Below are 23362 nucleotides of genomic sequence, written 5' to 3'. Positions count from 1 at the left end.
GAAGCATATGGGGCACCTTCCTTTGGTGCAAAGACCAATCACATGCATGATATAATTATGCTAGTGCTTATATTACATGTAATATGTCGTAATTCAATATTTGCTTGTTAGAAATTGCTGTACAAACAGATGCATGATTTATTTTGCCATTGCTTCAGGTTTAAACGATAATTCAGACAGATATTTATAATAACAAACATATAGTGCTTCAGCAGAGCACAGATCTTAGGAGGTGCTGGGCAGATCATATTCATATTACTTTTGTAACTGTAAAAAAATACATTGAACCTTTTAGTAATGCAAAAACCAAATCAGAATTCTATGTGAATGCTTATGCTATTCATTTGTTCTAAAATGATTATGATGGTTAGATGCAGATTAAGAGAAATTGGCAAATATGCCTCTCTAATGTGACATTTACCATTTCAAATGTACTATATTCACTGTAAACATATGTTCCTATATAGCTCTAAAACCTCCCTCTGGATTGCTACTTACTCCTGCTGCATCCAGAAGCACATTTCTGAGAAGGATATTTTTGTGCACAAGGCTATGCATAAGCTCAGGAGAAATGGCAGGGCCACTTTATATTGACAGATCCTGGAATTGAAATAGCACTTTCAAATAAGCCCAAATTGTGTGTGTGCGCTTTCAAATAAGCCCAAATTGTGTGTGTGTGTGTGGTAGCTGGAAGGTCGTTGGAGTGTTGAATAGAGGCTCTTTGATTACATGTAATTCTGATAACAACAAGCACTCGGTTCAGACACATGGTGCCAGTGTGTGTAGGGCTAAATGATTTATTTATTTATCATCCATCAAGCATTTCCTACCCCAGGTTTGTCACATTTGTCTGTTAGCGGCTGCGGAATTGAGGTTTTTTTTTTCTCTCTCTCTACAGCTTTTCATAGGCACAGCCCTTGACCTAGAAATGAAATTCTGTTCCAAAATTGCTGAATGGTGTTTTCTTTCTTTTCGCAGTACCCTGCAAATCTAATTACAGAGCTTTTTGGAGCAAAATGATTTTGATTGATTAATTTCTGCCGCTTTTATCACAGCAATGGAAAGTGGAAACAAAAAACAAAACCAAAAAATCTGAGAAGTGATGGTAATTAACAGAGCAATAAACCCCTAAGGCAATAGTTTTTTAAAAAAAAAATGTTTTACCCTTCACCTTAGTATTTAAAATTCAGTAGAGACTTCTCTTTATTTTGGCTGGAGAAGAAGGGAAAAGAGAAATTCTGAAGGTCAAAGGCAATACCGAATTTACTGTGCGCACTCATTGTGTTAGCTTAGCCCCCCTCCCCACACACACACACACACACACACACACCTCGTCTCAGTCTGTAGCTGCCCCCAGGCTGCTATCCTCACTACCGGCTGCAAGAGTTGGGCAACAAAAGGCCCACTTTTAAATGTTGCCCTTTTTCCCTTTTCTCTCTAAATGGAAACTAATCACTGAGGTGTTAAAACTGCCAGAGGCCTCGTCCCAAATGGCAGGGGTTTATACCGTCATTAGTACCCGATGACACAGACACCAGCACGCCTTGCTTAAATGAGCATCAACATTGGGCCATTTTCATTCATTATACTGAGCGTAAGCAACAGATCACGGCAGGTTAGCATTATTCTCCACTGGTTTGTATTGGCCCTGCAGCTTGGAGGGCAATTAGTGGAAAAATTGAATATGTATCGAAGTGTTCCAGTGTTCAGAAATAGCAATAAATTAATGATCGTTCACCACACGCTGATTTTTTGTTGGGGTCCCCATCGCTTGATGATATTTATTTAAGGAGAAATTTTTTTTGAATAGGACTCTCGAGTATAGACCACATGTGCTTGAATTATTAACAGACTGTCTAAAAGAGCTCTGTTTTTGATGTTAATTCCTAACATCCCTAGATTTAGGATAACATAGATTAGCTTTTGAGTTTAGAGAAAGGTTAATGTTTCTGGAATTCCAATTCAGGTAGATGAAGGTTTGTTAACTTCATTAATGCTCACAAATCATCCACTGGCTCACTGTTCCCATATAAATGTGCCCTAATTCAATATTTATGTATCATAAAAACAGAGCTGGGCGATATGCCCCACAATATAATTTTTTTGGTTTATAATTGAATAATTATTAATAATTATTTGAAATATAAAAATGTATCTGTTATATGTGTGTCATGGAAACATCTATAACATTTCATTTGTTCATTCACTGTCTGTAAGCGCTTATCCAGTTCAGGGCCGAGGTGGGTCCGGAGCCTACCCAGAATCACTGGGCGACACGCAGTCACACATTCACTCACACCTATGGACACTTTTGTGTTGCCAGTCCACCTACCAACGTGTGTTCTTGGACTGTGGGATGAAACCGGGACACCTGGAGGAAACCCACGCGGCTACAAGGAGAACACACGTCACAGACAGTCACCCGGAGCGGGCCTCGAAACAACAACCCCAAGACCCTGGAGCTATGTGACAGAGATACTACCTGTACCTACCCCCCAACCCCCCAAACACACAGAGAGAACAAGAGACTATATCTTATGTAGTTCATATATTTTTAATTCATACAAGCACTTGAATTATTATAATTATACATATGAATGTGAGAACATAAACAACACTGTAATAAGATCCCATACATTAATTTTTACCTTAATACCATGTGTATGTGCTTCTGATAATGTGCCAATGTAGCTTTTATCGCCGAGTACTCCATAAAAATATATACTGCAGTGGGACTTTACATTTCAAACCGTATCAGAATCATATAGTGATATATTACAACCTACAGAAATGCAAGTACTGCTAGTTTTAAATCTGAAAAGTGAATATTTCATGCTGTAATCTCTGTCCAGCAGAAGAACAAGTGTTCCTTCACAGACCTCCTTAACCCAGAGAGTCCAGGAAAGGACATGCCCCCTCGACTGCATTTAAATATTCAGCAGGATATCAGGGGAGCGGAAGCCAGGGTTTCACACCCCCACTCTCAGTTCATGAATATTTAGCTCTGGGACATGACAGGGTGCTGTAGAACACTGTTTGTTTCTGACAGCGCACGAGTGACCCATCTGTGGGCTTCTCCGGTTCTGTCTGGATGACATGGAGGACTTGTGGAGGTTACTGGGATTTCCACTAACAGTAGGGCTCCACAGATAGGAGTCCAGCACAGGACTCGAGCAGCCATTAAGAACTTTTACGGTTTGTTTTAAAGGCCCTTAAAGCACTTTAAAACAGACAGTAAACCTCATTGTTTTGGCAGGTTAATGACTGAATGCCATTGATTGGATAATGTGATGTCGTGGTTCGTAGAAGAGGCCTGAGTGGGGATGGTATTCAGTGGAGGATTCGGAATGACAGTAGATGAAGGCATGTTTTGCCAGGCCCTGCTGAAGTCTTTAGAAGGGGGAGAAAAGAGGCTCTCGATGGATGTGATATCTCCACGTGCTTCGCTTGGGGTTATTTGGAGTGCACACGGCTGGATGACAAAAGAGAGGGAGAGACATAGAGATAGGGAGCATTAATCACTCAAACTGGAATACATTAGCCTTCTCATACTCCCCCAGGAAGACCCTCTTCTGCAAGCGCTTCATGGCTCTTGACGTATGGTATCTCACCGCTCAACCGATCACAATAGGAGATACGTTAAGACCATACTACTGACTACAGCTCTGGTCATTACTCACTTTCGTTTCAGGAGACACACTGGGTTTTGAGAGGGAGGTGAATAAGGAAATCAATAGGGCAACATATAGCTCTTCTTGAGAGACGTTATTGATATACTCGTGCCAAGTGTGTATCTTTTTGTTTTTTTTATTTTTATTTTTTATTATTATTATAAAATGTGCAGCCATTCTAAGTGGATTTTCTCAACCAGGGCATCACTCCTTCATGAGTCCTTGGGTAGTGCTAATAAAACTGCACTGAATACAGGGTGAACAAACATTGTTAAATGTGACATTCATAATTTTAATAATAATAAAAAAAAATAAGTTAAATAAATAAACAAACACTTGCCTGGAAAGACCTCAGAACTTTGAAAAACATGTAAAGAGATGAGTCTATTGCTGTATTCCTGCTCCATATGTGTGTAATGTTGACATGTTTTGCTGTAGGTGTTATTTAAAGTGGAAATAATTGACTAAATGCATGAAAGTCAACAAAGGCAAAGAGCGACAAAACTCAACATTTCGAGTTACAAATGAGTTTCTGTGGTAATTCAAACAGTGAATAAATACTTCAGCCATGTACAGTTTCTGGTTATTTTGTTTCTCAAACATATTGTTTACCTTAAAAGGCCCATAGCGACGTAGGTGATGTGTTACAAGGGACACAAATTAGAGAGGTCCTAAGGTGTTTAAAACTAAAAGTCTGGCTAATATTGCATTTTGAAACAAAAATGGGACAGGAAAATCATCATCCATCATCACTGGCCTCTTAAAATGCTATCTATGCGATAAAATATATAAATAAATACATACAAATTATATATATATATATTTAATTTTTCAGATACGGTAATTAGTAGTTAGTAAAACAGTAAAACATTAGTAAAACTGTAGTTAATCACAGAGGTACAGACCATAATAACCTCCCCACACCTACCAGCATTCATTATGTTTCAGTGTTAATTTCTGTAATGATTTTTGAGAGATTTTGTCTTGTTCTTTGTTCTTATTTTGTCATAGTTCTTCATTATTGTCCTTTTTCTGTCACATGCCCATGCTGGTGCTGACTGAGGCAATAGCCTTATGTGCATGCCACTAGACAAAAAAGACACATGAAATCCTATCTTACTGTTCACATTTATGTTGAATGCCCATGAATCGGATGTGTGTCTGATTTAGAACCACATACCAAAGTGTTTCATCTGGGGAAAAAAAAAAGAATAAATGTTTAACATGTCCACAAAGCCCTGAAAACATCAGATCTGTATCACATTAACACAAAAAAAGTGAAGATTTGAGTCACTTCAGCTTGGTAATGTGAACATAGCCTTAGTGTTTAAAGGTGCATAAAACTTTGTTTCCAAGGGGTGTGTTTTTGTTGCAACCTGTATCAAAGATCTCCTGCTCTACACGTCACAAAACAGAAGATCAGTCTGTCGCTGCTCATTTCAGATCATTTGATCATGAAAAAAGCCAAACTGCACCAGATTTTCTCACTGTAGGCGTAAGTCTGGCTGGTGATCATAGTGTGTTATTGATGGTCATTTTGCAATCACAACATAATGCCCAATCGTCAATGCAATTATTAATATGACATATTGTCATAGTATTGAGCTCAGGATACCAGTTACTTTGTGCTTCCAGCCCATAATGTGCAGAGAAGACTATAGTTTGCTAGAAAAGCCCTAAAGCAGTTCTTATGACTCCTGTGCTGCTAGCTCCTGAAAGCCCCAGGGCAAGAACATAGCCTGGATTCTGGGCCAAGACCGGCTGATTCGGTTTCATGCAAACCTCCTGACCACACAGCTGTGACGAATCAGAAGTCTCCTGTTTTCATGTGAGCAAAATGTACACATTTTATAATCATCCCTCCTCCATCTCCAGCTTGTGTGCAAGGCGTGGGATGCTGAAAAATGTAAAGAATTTTTTTTTTTTATTGTTTTGTCAAATCAATGTGCTGTGATGTTCTCGAAACCTGTCAGCTCAATTTAAAGAGCTTTTTATGCTTTCGCGGACTGTCAGTTCCCTTTCAGGTATTTTTAGCCCTGATTTAAGCCTGCCATAATGCAGCGGTCCCTACTGGGGATGCAGTGGATTCACACAAGGACGATTCTGGGCCATATGTTTGTGTCCAATGATTATATTTTAGGACTACTACATGGAGGCAATGACATGGTTGACAGCATGATAAATCTAACAGCTTTTACATAAAAGTAAACATCATGGTGTCTGAGAAGTTGACGAGGATGATGATTGGTGTTCTGTGTTTATCTTTTTTGGAGCCTTGTGGAAGTTGCTGGTTTCAAGCAAGTCCTATAGAAACGTAGAGGTTTGTGTCTGTTATTTTCTTTGATGTCATTATTTTCAGGCCCACAGTGTTGGCCCAAAACCAAATACAACATAAAAACTCTGTTCAAGCCTGACCCAACCCAACCTACAGCACAGAGTTTTGAGTCCTGACCCAAGCACAACCAAATTTTATCCAAAACCTGACCAATCATATGTTTGTGTTAAAAAATTGAGCCATACCCAAGTACATTCTGCCAGAAAATGACCCACACTAAAGCCAGCAAACAGATTACATATAATACCTTAGCTCAAAAGTAATTTGGCTGCACTAAACTGTACTTTCCTAAACTGATCTACAGATATATTTCCTGGACATTAATTTTCTCACAGTCATGGGCCTAGTGGACCTTAGTTTTAAAAGCTGTCAACATAGAGCCTCATGCCATATTAAAATGTGTTAAAGCAATGTAATGGAGTAAGATCAAATGAGGAGAAAAACTAAAACAAGGGGACAATGCATGTTAAACATGTGGGACATGGTAGTGCTGGGCGATATGACTGCAAACTCCATATCATGATACATTAAACTTTTTAGTTTGTTACCCTCATAGTCGACTGTATTAAGTATTAAAGCTGGGATTTTTTTTTTTTTGTTGAGCCATGCACTCTTAATATTTGGTGATGTGTTTGTGCTTCAAGTGTTGAAACAGACTGGTAGGATTACCTTTGGTTGTTGAAACACTGCATTCTTCTTTGGTACAAACCGCTCTAGTTGCTCAGTTGGCCTCAGTGTTTAGGTTCTCCTTCATGAGGCGTCCATGTGGCAGATTGGATAGAGCAGAATCATGTGACTACATGGTTTTTACATGAACACACAGAAGAGATCATTTTAATGGATAAACGGAATTAAAATAAAGTTGATATGAAAGTTATATATATTTTATTCATTATATATTCTGAAGAACACTTTTTATTCATTTCAGATTAATTGCCCAGCCCGAGGACATGGGCTATGAAAACTTCTGGTAATAACTGCTATCAACCGCTGTTAATAACAATAACGTTCTTAACGTGAGCATTGATAGAATACACCAGGCCTAATGATTGGCACAAGGAATGGGATGTTGTAATCCAACATGATGTAAGGGCCAAGGATTTAGAGAATAAGTTACTATGTGCTTTGGAATAGTAATCTGTTGGAAAAGCAATCCGTCTGTCACCATGCGCCCAGGCTCTGTTGTGTTTGTCAGATGCATCCAATCATCTGAAGCAGGGTTTATACATGGGGGAGGATGACTCTGGGGGGGTGAAGGTGAAGCAGAACTAGGCCTGCAATTACCATTTTGTTGCCCCCTTGTGAGGCTTATTCAGAATAAATAATTAAGCTTTTCAGCGCAAAAACACAGCGCCATTAAAAGTGCCGTTAAAGAGGCAGTGGGAGTGAATTAGGGGAGACTGGCCTTGAGACTAACATAAATTAGAGACTAGCCAAGGATGTGTCAGTTGTCACGAGTGTGTGTGTGTGTGCTCGTGTGCCTGCATGTGTATTTAAATCTTTTTAAGGACAAGCCATTTTTTAAGGATTTAAATTTTTTTATTATTATTTAATATTATGTGTATAAATATGTTTTAAAGTAACATTTTTTTGGTTTAACATATAATTGTAAATGGAAATGAATACATTTTCACGCTCATTTGCCAGTTTTTGGCAAATTTGGCTTAGTATTAAAAAGGACAATTGTAATTTTAGAGCCCAGACAATGAACGAATGAAGAATTGTAATTTTATTCAACTAATAAGAATCAAAAATGTAAGTATTTGTACACTAGCTTCACTATCGCTAACATCAAAATCACTGTCTTTAAACTGTCAAAACCAAAACTCACACATACGTTTGAATACAAGTTTATCCCCAAGAACAGAACAAATTGCTGCACAGTGAAGGATAATTTATTTCTCGTTTCCCATCTTCAAATGGCATAATATTTAGTTTATTTTTTGTGGAATAAAAAAAAAACTGTTTTTAAGTCATTTAAACAATGCACACCAGTTACAATAATATGACCAAAGTGCTGGAGAATGTTTGAATTTTTAATTATGATTAAACATTACACAAAAACACTTTAAAAACTTGTTTGTACACCTAACATATTCAATCCATATAATTCAACTTTGGTTTACGTTAAAGTCACAGCCATTTAAAATCTTATTTTTCAAATGTCCCCATGGGCTTTCATCTGAGTACTCCGGGTTCCTCCCACACACCTCGGATTTGCTACCAAACATTGTCCATAGGTGTGAGTGTGTGGGTGAGTATGTGAGTGTGTGTCGCCCTGCGATGGACTGGCGCCCCCTCAGAGTGTGCTCCCGCCTTGCGCCCAGTGATTCCAAGTAGGCTCCGGACCCACTGTGACCCTGAACTGGACAAGCGCTTACAAACCATAAAGGAATGAATTAAAAATGTATCATAGTAATTTATACAATGCATTTAATATTATTTGGAAGTTTAGAATGTGCAACTTTGAGGATTAGATTTTTTAAGCTCACATTTATCAAAGATGTAAGAGTGAAAATGATTTGCTACATACTTACACATTAAAATATGCATTGAGGAGATGGATCAGTCCACACCAATCGTCACAGCAGCTGTATATTTTCCTTAAAATATGAAAAAAAAAAATACAAGGAAAAAAGGAAACAAGTAAAAATGATTGTTAGCACAATAAAGTAAAATCAGGTGTGGTTAATGAATGGGAACAATGTAAAAATCATGCATACTACAGAAAAAAATGGACTATTGTCAAAAATTGATGTTGAAGTTATGAAGTTAAAGTGAAAGGCTTGGTGCAGGTATATTGGGTTCTGTTGCATATTAACACTGGGCTAGATGCAGGTATAACATGCTGCTTTTATTATTACTATTATACAGGAATCAGTGGAAGTAGCCGAGAAAGTGATAAAAACCTCCTCATGTGTATCTGTGTGTGTATATATGTCGACCCACTCTTTAAGAGCCTGTCAATGTGTGAGAGAAAGCTAGAAGAAAGTGTATGCACTCTCGTTTTTTCCTCTCCACTCTGTTTTTCTTTCTCTCCTATTTTACTTCGGCCCTTTTTCATCTGTGACACGTTTAGCTGTTTTGAATGATGTTTCTGCTGGGCTGCCTTAAGGAGAGAGGCCTTACTGCCGTCCGGCTGTGAGCGGACCCTGGGAATACACAGCTACATCATGCTGTCAGCGGAGAGGAGTGTGTGGTAGCGTATTTCACAGAGGGTCCCACATTGCCAAAATCAACTGCCCTTGCTTCCTCTTCCTCTGAAAATCACACTGGAGCTCTATTGGTGGTGCCTTACCCCCCCCCCCCCACAACCCCCTACTCCTTCCAACCGCCTGCCCCCACTGAACACCCACTTCCCCTTCACACTGCTCTGCCACATCACTCCACACACTCCTACATCATCATCATCATCATCATCAGCCCCCCCACCCCCCTGCCAAACTTGGCTTTTAGAGCCTAGTGCTAACCCCTAAGTCTTCATAAATCTCTCCGGCCAAGTGAGACGGCCTGGCTGAAGCATGTAAAATGTAGCGCCTGTTGATTTGGTGTTTGACTTTTCCAGGCAGCCCCCTGAAGTAATGCTCTCAGGTGCTGAGTGCTATATGGTACCAGTATAGCCACTATAGGTTTCACAAACAGTGTGGATTTTTTGGGGATTTGAAATATTTTCTGGGAGGTCTCAAGAATTTTTAAGCATTAAAATGTTTGAGAACATTCAGAGAATATGTATATTTTCACAGCTATCTGTAAATGAATGCATACATGTAAATATAAACTGTTTAGAAGTATTTCCCAATTATTCGCAAGCATTTTTGTTTGTTATTATCATATTATGTCTGTGATCTCATTCATGCTCTAACAGTTTTAATGACCTATTACTGCTGCTAGGGGTGGGTGATATGACCCCTAAAATAATATCACAATATTTCAGAAAAAACACTGAAAAAACTTTTATTAATTTCAAGAACACACTACTGAAACAAAATCAATGTTATACTAATATAATTATAGTAAATTAAATATATATATATATATATATATATATATTATGTTTATATTGATTAAAAAGATTTATTTTACTACAAATGTAACAAGCATAAATAAAACTGTAAACATTTGCTTATTTTGTAAACTGTAACTTACCAAGATTCTGATTTTGTATAAAACAACAATGTAGCATTTAAATCTACCACACAACCAATGTGCAGACATTTTGTGTGTGCATATAAACAGCAAACGTAAACAATTATACAAAAAGTAACCTTAAAACTTCACAGTAAATGACCAAACAAACACAGAGTAGTTGCTGTGCTGAGTCGTTACGTAAACAAGGCAGAATATTACGAATATCACGATATTCAATTTTTATATTATTTTAAAAATTATGACGGTATTATCACGAGCGATTCAATATGGCACAGCCCTAACTGCCTAAATATATATTTTTTAAAGTAAAGAAAATGAAGGAAACAGCAAGGTTTTAAAAATAGTAAGGAAAATATGTAGGGGTTCGTGATATGGCTATAAAATAATATCATGATATTTCAGGGTTTTCCTGCTATAATGATATTCCTGGTGATATGAAAAATCACACAAACGTCAAATCACACAAACTTCAAGAACATATTAGTGCATCAAAATAAATGCTTAGATTTATTTATGTCAAAATATATGTTTCGATCTTACCGTAGAAACAAACAGAAAATCTGTTAACCATTGCTAATTTACCAGATCTTAATAAATAATAATAAATAATGTAACAAATTAATCTATATCAACACTTTCCACGTATTTGACATACTATAAAAGACTCATGTAATGAATGTAAACTATATTCTGAATAACTGCATGACGTTGAAGAACAAATATTATCACAATATAGATTTATTTATTTATTTTTTTAATTATACCAATATTATCGTGAATGATACAATATGGCCATAGAGCAATCAGTAATATTTACTCCAATGACTGTCCTTCATGTTATGAAACCGACACTTTACCGTTATACCGACACCTAGCGGCCTGCATGTATTAGAGATTCTGTAGGAAATTAGTTCTAAAATGGCCACCCACATATTGGGGACCCACTCTTTAAAGCATAAAATGTCTCATACAGGGAGTACAAAGCAAATTGATATATATATTTTTTTAATATGTCAACTTCCATTTTATGGAAAACAAAGTCAGTATATTTTATAGTTAGTAATTTCTTCAGTATTTTTTCCACTGACCAAAGTATTTCTAAATTGATTGTTGTTTTTAGGGACATGAGACAGTGGCAGTTCCCTCACTTGTAGATCAGGATATCCATCATGAGCGCTGTAACTTTAGGATCCTGTGGGAAATCCCCCTCTCAGGGAAGCCATTCCCCTAGTAGCACACAGTTATGTTTATGTGACAATGGTGTTACACGGTCATATGTCAAAAGTGAAAGGGAGTGGTGGTGCGGTTGGAATGATGAGTGAGTGAGTAATACGCCACTGCCGGAGGAAAGGTGCCCCCCGGCAATCCGGGACATCTTTCAGCACAATGAGGGTCAATTAGGTGGAGCGCACATGACCGCTGCATTACAGAATGGCTTTGTATGGTAATTGAGTCCGTATGTCTGAGCATACGGCAGAGAGAACAAAGTGGCATCAGCCCAAACCCCAACAGCATGACTTTAGGAGCTGCTCGGAAAAGTCAAACACCAAGTCAATCTCAAAAGCTCCAGAGCAAAGCTGGGTGATATTCACAACATTCAATTTTACGGTACTTTCCAACGAGACTTCTTTTTTTTTTTTTTTCTTTTTGGACGTGAGCTCTTCCAGCATTACTTCTGAAAGCATTAGAAATAATAGACAATGCCCCCTGTAGGCTCTTCCCTTCTGGGATGACATTATATTGGGCACTGGAACCTTTCTGTGAGAATCTGATGGCATTTAGCCATCATTCTCCAGAGAAAGCAGTTGTACTATTCTGGCCCCACTAGCCCAAGAGTTTTTCAACCTATGGGGTAGGAACATCAGAGTAGCTAACAGGCCTCGTGTTGCACTGACAACAGCACCAAAAGCCTGGACCTTGTCTTTTAGCCAGCGCCCCACTGACGATTTCAAATAACCCCATCCAGCTCTACAGTGCCATAACACTTTATTTTAGGCTCTGTGCTCTTTCCAGAGCTTTTTTAGCTTGATAAGCTCACAGATGCCATCACGGTTCACACCAAAGAACCTAATAATCTTTGGTCTCATCTGGGAACTAACATTTCTAGTTTGGGAACCAATTTATGTTGATGGGATCATTGCAAATGGTTCAAAATTAGGGTTCAGAACAGGAATCAGTCTGGTTCCACATTGATGGAAAAGGGCAAACAATGTTTGTTGTGGGTTAGTGAAAGCCGTAACTGGGGCTTGCTGCTTGCACAGACCAGGCACATCCGAGTTTTGTAAACAGAATAGAATATCTGATTAATTTTTCATTCATTCATTGTCTGTAACTGCTTATCCAGTTCAGGGTCGTGGGATTAATTTTTCAATTGTGTTTAATTTATTGTGTAAACGGGAAAGAAGAGGTAAAATCAAAGGCAGTTATTTAACATGAAATATTTTAAGAACATTCTGAATGGGGTATGCAGGTGTCTTTTTCCTTTTGTTTTACTTCAATAGCGATAGATTAAAAATTTTTTTCCAGTATGTTGATTTAAATACCAAATAAAAATATATACGCAGCACAGGCTTAAAGGCTAAGCACCACTTAATGGACCTCCATGAATGTTTCACATTATTTTAGTTACTGACATATATAAGTATGAAATAAAATGAAAATAGCAGCTTCATTTGCTTTAAAACTGACAATTTTATTAAATTGACGGAAAAACCTGAGCTCGCTACGGAAATTCTTGAATGCAACTGTGACGTCACTGGTGGACAACAACTGAACAATGCCGCGGTAAAACACCGTTATGACTGACTGTTATGACAGTACCTAGTTAGCTAAATAACCAACATTATTGATGACAATAGCCTAGCAATAAGCTAAACTCAAATTTAGAGGTAATTTTTGTAAATGTGATCGAAGTCGAACTCGAATTCATCCGACACTATAAACCTCCGTAATGCAGCTACGTAGCCGAGTATAATCTGAGCCACCGAGTTTAGCAAGTCAAGCTAACGTTAACTAACACCAGCTAAAACAGGTGAAGTAAGTGTCCTTGCGCTGTTTACCTCCATGTATACAGAGGCTCTTGAAAACCCTTCGATGGTTTCCTTACATGCCCATATTGTTGGAAAAGCGCCAGTGAAATGAGCTACAGATAACGGAGTGAGCGGATGGTCCTTTCCAAAGTGCCTGTTTAAAGTTGACAAATTTAGTCAATTTTCTGGATATTTTGGGATCTTTGGGCCATTTGTGCACAGATGTCCCACTGTACACTGAATTATTGCAGCCAAAAACAACACACCTTTGCATCATTTTGCATTAAATTAAGTGCAACTTCTAGAGTTGTTGTCCACCATCTACGCCACAGGCAAGACGCCTATTAGGCCTTATTCCTTGAATTAGTAAGAAATACCATGTATTCTGACTATCAATAAACACAAGTTAGGAACTCAAATTCCACTGTATTTATTTGTTTGACACTTTCATACAGCTGGTGCTTAGCCTTTAAAGTAGACATACTTAATTAGGCACATGTCCAAAAAAAAGAAAAAAAAAAAAACCTGTTTTATTCGACTCTTGGCATGGAGCATGGTGACCTTTAAGCTTGTGCAGCCGCACAAGCTTAAGAACCTCCAGAACCTCTACCTCTCCAGAACCTACCTGTTAATTTTATGCTTTGTGCCCACAATGGGTGCACCTTTAAACAGCTTACTTCACCTTGGATGGATGGATGTTTTTGCAGTAAATTATACTATATCCATTTTACAGTCTGAAATAAATCTGGGCATCTTCTGCTCACACACAGTCTGACACCGACTGAAGTTTAGAACCCACCCTCTTTTCCTCAGGAGTTCTACACCTGTTTTAAAGCACTACAAAGGAAATGTAATTAATTTACATGCTTTTTTTTTTTTTGCTTTTTTCAGTGACTGTGACTTTTCTTAGTGTTGAAATAGCTGCGCCTCTGGCCTGTACCTGCTTATTCTCAGCTGCATGAAACACATTACTGGAGGAAAAGTGAACAGCTTGAGATATCCAGGTGTGAGCTGAGGTTATGTTCACAGAGCTGCTTTCATTTGTGCTCCCGGCTGCAAGCCCTTTTTACTGAACAAGGGGAAGGAGCCACGGTGCTTTTGATGTGGAAACGTCTCTGGGTGTGAGGATTTGTTCCAGACACACAACCCAGACCACGTCTCGCTTCAAGTTGTTGTGTTTTTCTTTGACAGAGGAGAGTGAGTTGATCTTCTCTGCAGGCTTACTCTGGCAATGTGACAGCTATTTTATATTATTAAGCTTTGCTTTACTTTTGAGCTTCAAGGCATCATAACTAATGCCCCCCATGTTGTCAATTATTTTCCCTTAAATAACAGACACAACTGTATTTCAACTGTGACAGTATTTTATCATTTTCTTATTGTGACACATGATATATACTCAAGTCTTTATAAAATAAATTATTTGTTAATCAAATTTTTATTATACACTTTAATATGGACTAGACATGAAGTGGTCACCGTTATTTCCATTATTACCATATTTTGAAAAACACATAAGGTACAGCATCAAGCAGAGTTAGGAACAGTTTGCCAGTGGCTGCAGTAACACGCTGCATATTGGTTTTGTGTCTGGGAAACGTGATACAGTGACACAACTACACTGTGGTGCTCAATTTCACCTCCTCATCCTGACTGTACTCCCTGAGCACCCTCAAAACTAGGGTAGGTGAAATCAGGATGGGGAGATAAGATTGGGCACCACACGGGAGCTCCTGAACACTGTGTAGTAAGCTAATGGAATAACTGATGCTGATTGTCTTGTAAACACATGTAACAATATGTGGGTTTAGTGTTTGTGTTTAATTTTTAACAATAAATAAGACATTTTATGCAGAAAAGAATGCAAACTCGCCATCCAAATGGTGCAATAATTATATTCGAATTTTTTTTTCCTTTAACTTACATCATGTAAAATTTTGAGAATGCTCCTTCCTTAAACAGAGCTTGGTAACTCTCTGCCTTATTTTAACATTAAGTTCCACCTTAAATGCTTTAACAGTTTCCCATTGGTTGCAGTGACACACTGCACATTGTGTTAGTGTCGGGGAAAGTGACGCAGTGACACTCTCAAACACACTCTCCTTGAGCCTGAGAAGCTGTTTGAAAGAAGCAAGCAAACATCTTATAAAGGGATCTCAGTTTTGTCTCTGCAGAGAATATTTCTATAAAAAAACACAAAATTGAGCTTTATAAATGTAAAATTACTGATATCCTGTTAAACACAATTATTTACTGTCTTTGCCTTCTGTAAAGCTGTAAAATCAGGTTAAGAGCAAAATTAATAGAAATAAAAGACTGCAATTATTGTTCATTCAGGTCTATTCATCCATCCATCCATCCATTATTTGTAAGCAAACTGGAGCACCCGGAGGAAACACACGTGGACACAGGGAGAACACACCACACTCCTCACAGACAGTGACCCAGAGCGGGAATCGAACCCACAACCTCCAAGTCCCTGGAGCTGTGTGACTGCGACACTACCTGCTGCGCCACAGTGCCACCCTATTTAGGTCTATTTTTCTTTAAACATTATTTAAATGAGTAAATCGTGCTGCTAATTTTATTTGTGGTGTTCAAAGTTAGACTTGCTGAGATTATTCATGGTTTTGTATTTTCAACAAAAAAATAAACAAAAAACAACAAAAATAAACAAACAAAAAAAGGTGATAATACTGATGACAGTGATAATTCTGGACACTATAATTGTGATATTAAATTTTCCTAAGACCGCATCATCCATCCATCCATCCATTATCTGTAACTGCTTATCCAATTTAGGGACGCGGGGGGTCCAGAGCCTACCTGGAATCATCAGGCGCAAGGCGAGAATACACCCTGGAGGGGACGCCAGTCCCTCACAGGGCAACACAGACACACACATATTCACTCACACCTACGGACACTTTCAAGTCGCCAATCCACCTGCAACGTGTGTTTTTGGACTGTGGGAGGAAACCGGAGCACCCGGAGGAAACCCACGCGGACACGGGGAGAACACGACCGCATCATCCAACTTTTTTTTTTTTTAATGTAAGGTATTGAAGGGAGTCTGTCCTACACTTTTGAGAAGGCTTTTCACTAGGTGCTGAAATATTTCTTTTACCATCTGATGGCATTCAGCCATGACGATATTAATGAGGTCAGCTATGCTGGATGATTAATTTTGGATCACAAAAGCCACTTATCCCAAATGCACTGCATGATGCTTTATCACTCCAGAGAATTGTGTTCCACTGCTTCTCTGCCTGGGGCTTTATAGCACTCTAGCTGATTCTTGGCAGGGCTGCACAGTGGCACTACAGGTAGTGTCACTGTCGCACAGCTCCAGGGTTATGGGGTTGCGGGTTCAAATCATGCCTGGGGTCACTGTGTGGGTTTACTGTGTGTATTCTGGTTTACTCCAGAGATTGGTTGGTTATTCAAAACTGTCCGTAGGTCTGAAGGGTACATGAGAATGTGTGGGTGTGTGGTGCCCTGTGATGCACTGGTGGAGAATTCAATTTTCCGCACTTTTGTTCTGTGGTTGATTGTTACATTATTGTTTTATACAAAATCAGAATCTTGGTAAGTTACAGTTTACAAAATAAGCAAATGTTTACAATTTAAATCTTTTAATAAATATAACCATGTAATACTATTGGTATATATTTAATTTAATATAATTTATAGCAGTATAAAAATAATTTTATTGCAATAGTATGTTCTTGAAATTAATAATAATAACAAAGTAATGTCCCATTACTTTGTGCAAGTGCACTATACGTGTCTGAATGGACTAATTCCAAGGAGCGTGTTCAGCAATTCACAAATGTATTTCAACGGCATTGACATTTTTTGATATTTGTACACTATATGAGTAGTTTGTAGTTCAGTGTACATTAGAAAAATATTCCTAACACTAACAGCCCAGGGTATGTACAGGTGGTTGGAAAAAGGCCCGTGCATTTAAAACGTAATTGGTAATAATAACCGCAGTCTGAGCCATTAACATTTCACTGTTAATGTTTATGAAGAGCACATAGGCAGTTCCAGGAATTAAGCTCTGCTAGATTTCCAATATAGTCTCCATGTTCTCAGTATTTTCTTGGCTGCTGGTGGGAGTGGAGTGCTTTCTGCTTAATGATGTGCATTTAGAGAGCTGCAGGTGCTGCTGTGGGGAATCTGTGGGAAAAATGTAGGCTGCTGCTAGAGCACACTTCACACTTTTTTTTTCCAGAAAGTAACTGTAATTCAGGCCCCCTACATACTGATGTTTTCATCTCCTCTCGCTTCCAGTCCACCTCTATAACCCTTATGACCCTTTTTGAGCTGTCTATGCAAGAGCACAGCATGCAAAATCAACACCTGTCTGGAACTTTGTTTTGAATGTTGTGTGCTACGTTAGGCTACAATAGGCTAAATAACCAATAATCATTTAATGACTAGAAAGCTAATTAAATGTTTTGTACATATTTTCTCAACAAATTAAAACTAAACAGCAATGTGAAAAACTGATAAATGACCCATTATTTCTGATTTGGAAACTGAAAATCACAAGGATATAAAAACAGGAAAATGCTCAGTTTATTTACTGTTGTCAGGGAAAAAACTGGGAGCCATGGAGAATTGTGAGTCGACTCTGAAAGAATTGATTCTTCAATGGAGTTGAAACCCTTGGAATCAGCTCGGTGTCAGTTTGCAAACTTTGAACATAAAATGTTCAAATGTTAAATGCTAAATGTATTTGAAAAAATAAATGATGAATGTTGAATATTTACATGTTTTTAACTGCAACAGAGCTTTTAAACAATCATCTATGAAAGTTAGTAGTAAATAGTTCCTCTAAAATAGAAAAACCTTTAAAAAATCTATGAGGTTTTATTATTATTTTTTTTTTTCTTTTAACTACAACTTTACTAAGATGCTTTTAGTTTTCATCGACTAAAACAAACATTAATTAAATGACTAAAATGAGACTAAAGTTCAGACCAAGACTGAAACCTAAATCAGAAGCAGTTGCCACTGGTAGCAAATGAGTTTGTGGTCACATGCTCATCTAAAATTTCCTGAAATTATGTGTATTCATAGAAATTTGCTTCATCTGAGTGGCAGTAATATCCTCTATATATCTGTGAAGGCTTTAATGTTGGAATATTTGTGGAGGATTTGGTGGCCACATGAACGTCACTAAGGTCAGGGCCTGATGTAGGGTTATTAGTGCACAAGCACCATCCCATTTCATCCTAAGTGTATTGATGTTGTTCCTTCACTCCAGAGAAAACAGAAAACCCACTGTTCTTCAGTCCAGTGCCGGAGGGGGCTCTAGCCAACCCTTGGCATTGAGCACTGTGACCTGAGACTCATCTGCAGCTGCTGAAGAGCATCGTGTTTCATTCCATGCTTTCTCTGGAGATTTTACAAGCTGTGCAAGCACAATTCAGTGCTTGAAAAGTAGTGGAAGTTACAAATTATAAGGATTTCTCTACATACCTTTTGACATTGTACATATAATCAGCTTTTTTATATACATATACATGGTGCCACCAAATTTGGTGGACCACAGTGATTGGACAAATCAGAATAAATTGGAATGAGGAGTGTGAGAACACTGGACACTTCTGCTAGTCATTGCTGTGTGTGTGTGTACGTACGCATCTCTGTGTGTGTGGTATTATGTGGTTTCCAGGCCCCCTACTAATCACTTCGCAAACAAACAGAGTTCCCGCTAATGAGCAGTAAGGCGATTTCACACCACACCGCTCCCCAAATAACTTTCTGTGGCCATTTTGAAAGTGGGCAGTTTTAACAGGTGTCTCCTTTTTCTCTTTTTTGGGTACTCTAGCATGGCTGCCAACAAAGCAGTTTCCACCAGGGTAATCTTATGGTCTGAAAGGATCTTGTTTCCTATCAATTTATGTCGGCCAGAATCCAGGGGCTTCTTTTGTTTATGGTCCTGTGATGAACAGCTGGTCTTTCTAAACTTTATCTGAAATACTTTGGCTAAGTAAAGCCTGTGCCGCTCGGCATGTTTCCCGACAGCTCAGCAGAGCGTAGCGTTCGCTTCCGTGAACTCACCTAGTGCCCTTCAAGCGAGGTGCTTTTCCACAGAGCTCAGTTGCACTCTGAATATTTGCGACCTGCTTGGAAATCCGGCCTGACTTTTAGGAGGTGTTGTCAGAAGGCCTCTGAGCTTTGCAAGCTTTTCAATGTCATCTTGGAGCACTGAATATTCAGATTAGCTGCAGCGCTGGAGACGTCCCTGTTGAAAAGCTTAAGTTAAAGTAGCCAATTGCATCAAGTGAAGGTGGAAATATGGCAAAAAGTTTTGCTGCTCTGGGACATTAACAGTCTCAGAGACTCTGGGTTAAACGTGTTTAAGGCTAAGCTGATACTACAATTAATTGCAGTTCTAGTTTTTGTGGTTTTACAGCAGGACTTTCAAATCCATCACGGCAGAGAACACAGAGAACACACTTCTACGGTTCCACAACCCATTGCCGGAGAGTTGTATATGATTTTAATTGAGTGTGCACAGTTAAATATTTTTATCCTTGATGAGTGTACCCTTAAAGGCAATGTTTATGGAAAAAGCTCCGGCCTCAGTCCAAACTGGTTCAGCTTTCCCCATCTGTGTCACTAACTTAAGGTGGAATTGACTCCAAATCCTTGAGACCACAACATGTTCATAAATTTAAATGCATACCAAGAGGGTATCTGGACAACATAAAAAAGGTAAGGTTGAAAAGCACGAACCAAAATGAGGATAGTGTTTTTTTTCTTGCTCCTTAGGCCGGTAGTACTGACTTGTTTTTGCTGTTTCAGATCACTTAAGGTGGAAATATCTCCAAAACAACACGGTTTCTGTTGACAATGCCTGGCCATATAATTAGTGCAACACGGGTGTATTTTTCCCCACTTTGTAGCTTGAACGCTGTAAAAATGACACAATTCTTTAATGCATATATATCTTGAACTAGCAACTGTTGATATAAAACATCATGGGGTTGCACGCAGTATGCTTTACACTCACCACATGCCTGCAACCACCAGCCAAGGGCGTCATGACACTTCATTCTTAATTACTACTATCATTATGCCATATAATTACCTTCTCACTCAACTCAAGATATAATTCTGCGTTGCATTGTGATAGCCGTGCCTTGCCCGTGCTGATTTACCGCCATACTAAGCAGAAATCTGAGCTTTATGATAAGTAAATGGATCATAAAATGTGCAGTAGTGCTTGTGTAGATTGGCGTACCACTGAAATAGAGCATGCTCCTAATTGTAAGTTAAGGTTTTTCCTATGAAATCAGAGGAAATCTCAGGTTACGGATATGCCAAACTATGTGATTACTCACCAAAACCGAGTGGAAAGAGGTTTCTATTTTGCTTACTCTTTTATTTATTTATTTATTTATTTATTTGAGTTTCAGCACGAACAGAGGCGGTCTTAACTGCAGCCAGCTCCAAAGCACATTTAATATGTTCAAATATCTTGGTGCATGATTAATGAAAACTCTGTAAATGATTAAATGCTTCCAGTGGCAGTGACCATTAAGGCTAGCAATTACGTTAGTCTCAAACTAAGACGCCTTATCCTCAAGAGCTTGTAAAAGGAAATCAAAACAGCCATTTTAATCTGTGATTACAAAAAGAAAAAAAAATCTTATTTTTTTTTTTTTTTTATCAAATTCCATCATCTAACGCTTTGTAAAGTCCAACAGCTTAGGTTTGATGTAATTAGCAAAGGAAATTAATTAAGGGAGCAGTGCAAAATTATGGATTAATCATGCAGTTTTCCAAAACGGACGTGACTGATTAGGAATGTCGCAGTGCACGTATTAATGTTCATTCTGTTGTGATTTGAGCTTTGAACTTTATGTCACAAGGTTATGAGTTTGATCCTATGGCCATCTGTGGTCATTGACTATGGGAGTGTAACTAACCTCCCTCTGGGGTAGAATGGCTCTCCTCCTCTACCAGAGTTGGCAGGTAGCGTTCTCTATGAAGAGCAAAAATGTATTTTTTTTTATTTTTATAATAATAATAAAACCCAAAAAAAACAAAAAAACCCACACCTCTGACTGATATGCATTTTGAAAGGCGCTCTCACACCTGCTTACCCCTGAGGATGCATGCCACGACAAGCAAGCAAATATATTCCCTTTGACCCCAATTACCAGAGGTGTACTTTTACAGCAGCTAATCCAGAGCAGATAGAGTAACCTCCCTCCAGCACTGCAGAGGCTTTGTCTCCCTGTCTGAGCGAGAGCCTTAACCACAAAGCCAGGAAGGTGCAGGTCCAGCAGGGTCCTGCTGGCCAGATATGAGCTGCTTGAAGATGCTGGAGGAAATCCATTCAGGTTATCAGCTTTGACTTATTTCCAGTGAAGCCAGTGTTCTGTTCTCTTCCACATGGATTATCATTCCATTCCCTGAGCCCTGCCACTGCGCGAACGGACACAAAAGACGGCTTGTCCCTCGCACTAGCACCAGGATATACGTCTCTCTCAGCCGCTGATAGATATTTAATGAAAATGTACACTCACTGGCTATTCCTGGAAGCCTTTGGATGAGATCTGTGCTTTAGAGGTCACATTGTCCATGCTGAACTTTGATAAGTGTCACTAGCACTTGTGTTGGTGTTCCATTAAGATGCGTTTACATTCTTATAACATGCATAATTTATTACAGTGTAAGAGTTTCCAAATATATAGACTAATGTAAGGATTGTGTCTAGTGAAGTTGTCAGCAAGTTTGGCCAGAATGATATTTTCTTGTCAAAACATATTGAAAAACATAGTTATAATGAGCTTCTGTGCTTGCAGTGCATCCAAAAATAAAGAATGCCTCATACATATTTTATCTGTGAATTGCAGTCACATGATTTATTTATTTTTTATTTTGCTGTAGGTGCCATACCGGATATCGATTTGTCTTGTTACAGGGAGCAGCGTCTCACAACACTCAGAAGCACAGAAAGGGGATAAATGATCCTATAATGATACATGGAGAGAAAAAGACCATTATCCACTGTTAGCCATATTAGCATTTTCATCATAGGCTCTAATAGAATAGTTGGCAAGTTGGACTCCAAGGCATTTCTTTGCTCTTGTGGCCAAATCTGTGTGTTATTCATACACAGATAATATACAAACTTAAGTAATCATGCTGTTTCACTTTTTCCACCCAGTAGTGAAGGTGAGGATGAATACTAAATGCCTTCATACACCCTCTGTAGGGCATAGTGTGTGTGTGTATATATATATATATATATATATGTGAAGGTTCATGTAGTGTGTTATATTTAGAAAATTATTTTTAGTCAGCTTGGTTGAGTAAATTAGGATGCATTACATGTGATTTGCACTATGAAAGGACTATGGTGCTCTTTGGGATTTCTTGAATTTTTCTGCATTCAGATACATTTTACTAAGAACTATGTGGATATACGCATCTCAGAATATGTTCAGTGTGATATGGTCAATGTTAAAACGCCTGGTTTTGTAGGCTATTGTCTGCATCACTACTATAGAGTGTAATGCACGTTCATACCAATTAGATCTTGAGCTCATGTACTGTAACCTAAAGTATTATCTTTGCAAATAACCTTTAAAAAAGTCTGCAAAGGCACATTGAGAACAAAAAATCCAGGGCTGATTGTAATTCCCCATGTCAATCTGGGAGTATGTCTTTATTGGAAGTGTCTCTGGTGGTTATCGCAGTGTTGTAGTGCTCCTAACCCACATCCTCTACCCCCATGTAACCTCCCCAGGGTTTCAGCCCCATACTAGACTCTTGTCTCACGGAGATCTTGGCTGAATTGCAGAGTCGGAAAGTGGAACCCACTATTTCCTGTTCACTGCCTTTCTACAGACTCCTTTTCAGACTTAACCACTCTTTTAGTTTTCCCTGGGCTGGACAGTCAAAATAACACAAGCTGATTTAATGCTGGCACTTGTCAGATACGTTGATAATATTTCACGTAGCGGTCTGTTCAGCTGTATCCGAAACTACCATAAACGATGGGGGGAAGAAGGATATTTTTCTGGAGAGTAGGATGAAATATTCATACCCCATATCTTATTACTTTTTACTAATACTCCTTTGAAGATCAGGAAAGATTAGCTGCTATATTTCATGTAAAGTTTGCAATATTCTTTCGTTCTGTG

At 38.5% G+C, this 23362-nt stretch overlaps 1 protein-coding gene across 2 annotated transcripts in view; it reads left to right on the top strand.

Annotated features, from left to right (window-relative positions):
* The window catches only part of ephb2b (eph receptor B2b), a 220195-nt gene that overhangs the window by 60125 nt on the left and 136708 nt on the right, over positions 1 to 23362 (top strand). The window lies entirely within an intron of this gene.

Source organism: Hoplias malabaricus, chromosome 5 (assembly GCF_029633855.1).
Source record: "Hoplias malabaricus isolate fHopMal1 chromosome 5, fHopMal1.hap1, whole genome shotgun sequence".
Classification (NCBI taxonomy): Eukaryota; Metazoa; Chordata; class Actinopteri; order Characiformes; family Erythrinidae; genus Hoplias; species Hoplias malabaricus.
Note: the sequence above shows the minus strand (reverse complement) of the source record. Positions and strands in the feature narration are given on the sequence as shown.